This window comes from Lactuca sativa, chromosome 3, assembly GCF_002870075.4.
Source record: "Lactuca sativa cultivar Salinas chromosome 3, Lsat_Salinas_v11, whole genome shotgun sequence".
Classification (NCBI taxonomy): Eukaryota; Viridiplantae; Streptophyta; class Magnoliopsida; order Asterales; family Asteraceae; genus Lactuca; species Lactuca sativa.
Genome location: NC_056625.2, coordinates 249,473,896 through 249,476,395, shown reverse-complemented (window position 1 = coordinate 249,476,395; position 2,500 = coordinate 249,473,896). Strand labels below are relative to the sequence as shown.

At 22.8% G+C, this 2,500-nt stretch overlaps 1 long non-coding RNA gene across 1 annotated transcript in view; it reads left to right on the top strand.

Annotated features, from left to right (window-relative positions):
- Positions 1-2,500, top strand: part of LOC128132681 (uncharacterized) — a 3,765-nt gene that overhangs the window by 1,075 nt on the left and 190 nt on the right. Inside the window, exon 2 of the long non-coding RNA XR_008231103.1 lies at positions 2,481-2,500. This exon is cut by the window's right edge and continues 190 nt beyond it. This is a non-coding gene — a long non-coding RNA (uncharacterized LOC128132681). The remainder of the gene's footprint in view (positions 1-2,480) is intronic.

Here is a 2,500-nt window from a genome sequence, read left to right as displayed (position 1 = left end):
TTTTCAGAATGAATGTAATAATTATTTTGTAATCTTATTCTTTACAAATTAATGTAATTAGTGATTCTTAAAAATTAAATCCTTATTCTTTAGAAAATGTATTCTCGACAATATGTTGTATAATTAGTTATAAAAAAAATATCTTAAATGAAACCATATTCTGCAAGAATAAAATCAAAAATATATTTGCAAGAATAAAATCAGTTATTATTAAAAATTATATCAGAATTAAATTAGAATTAATTTAAAAAAATTCAGATTTTTAAAAATAAGGGAACTAATTATCCCTTAAAATCCAAAAATTTCCTTTTTTAATATAGTTTAATTGACCAAAATGCATTTATGCTGAAATTTGTAAAATAAGGGAACTAATTATCCCTTAAAATCCAAAAATTTCCTTTTTTAATATAGTTTAATTGACCAAAATGCATTTATGCTGAAATTTGTGTGATTATAGGGTATATGTTACTTTATTGTGATATCATAAATCCTAAAATCTTGATCATTGATTGTATTTCATCCGTTGGTCCAGATTTATGCTTACGAGTACACAATAAATGTTAAGAGCATTTGAACCTAACCATATATATATATATATATATATATATATATATATATATATATATATATATATATATATATATATATATATATATATATATCGAAATATGTTTACTATGAAATAGATGTTTGTATATATATTTTTTTATAAAAAACGTGTTTATATATATATATATATATATATATATATATATATATATATATATATATATATATATATAATACAAGTTTATATATATTTTGTATGAATATAATAATGTATTTTACATAAGTGTATTTCATGCATTTTCACATATCTATGTTTTTATAAATAGGTATTTAAAATAAAAAAGATTTTTTTATAAATAGTTATTATGCATACAAAAGTGTTTTTAAAAAGAAGGTTTTTATATAAGTATTTTGCATAAACAAATATCTTTTTTTAAAAAAAGTTTTTATATAGAAAATAGAAGGTTTTTTTATGTGAAATATGCTTTTTTTTTAAATATGATTTTATACTGTGGAAAAAATATATTCGAAATTTTTTTTAAAATAAAAGATGAAAAAAAAAAACTAAATTTATGATGAATTTGTAACAAAGTTTTGAATCTGGGTCAAAAGTGTAAAATTTTGACCAAAATTGTAATAAAAGTTTAAAATCTCAGCCAAAAGTGCAAATTTTGACGGTGAGATGACCTGTTTGACTGGGTAAAATGGTCAAAATTAATATAATTTCCAGTTTTGGGGACTTAATTGAATAATAATAACATATAAAGACTAAATTGATTATCAGACTAAAATATAAGGACTTTTATGGAGTTTTTTTTTCTCTTTAATTAAAGTTTTAGCTTAACTGTATAAACTTTGAAGCACAAATTTGTTGTTTATAATTATATATGTGGTTTTGACATTAACTGTGGATGATAGATTGAGGAATCTTAGTATCGAGTTGCCAAAAGAGTTGACTATTGACATGGTTTTGAACTCGTTTTCAATAGTTCATTTTGAACTATAATATGAACAACTTCGATAAGACCTTGATAGGTTTCGGGTTTTAGTGAGGGAAAGAAGAGTGAGGTAAAAGATGATGTGACGGACAAAAATGAATGATGATATACACATCAAGGTCTGAGTACCGAAGCTATGCAACTTTACAAAATAATATTGTTGTTTTATCAATTGAAATGATTTTTATGGACGAAGAAGTTGTTTACAATTTTGTTTATATAATTTTATTTCATTATAATAAAAAATCATTACACTCATTCCAACATCAAATCTAATTTTCCTTGATTTGATTGGGTACCAAATTTCAATCTCGTGTTTTAATAATAACTTTTTGAAATTTTAACATCTACTAAAATAAGGCCAAACTTATGTAAAAAAACCATATATGGTATCATTATCATTATCATTTCATTATCATATCATACATACTTATAAAGTTAGCATTTTTTCTTGAATCTCATGCATTTAAAACTCCTACACCCTTTCACCTTCAAAGTAATTAATCACACATAATCCCATTCCAAGAAAATCACACACTCTATAAGTCCAACACCTCATGCATTTCAAACCCCCACACCTTTTCACCTTCATTATATATGTAGTTATATTAATACATTTTTCTTATAAAAAGTCGTCATTTGGTTGAAGATATTATGATTCAAAAGTTTTTATATAGTTGAATCATTCATGATCCAAATATGATGATTTGAAGAAATGAGTTATGTCGCATCGATGGTAATTGTAATATGATTTTTTCTTTCAACCAAAACAAATGAAGTTTTTCTATCCTTTATATTCAATTTCTCATTTGACCTTTATATATGATTTGTATGTATTACTCAATCTTGAATGTGACTCTCCAAACATCAATGTTTTGCTTGGAATATCTTTCTTATTCTTTTTTTTTTTCAAGAAAAACATTTTGATTGTAGGTTAGTGAAAAATTGTCATC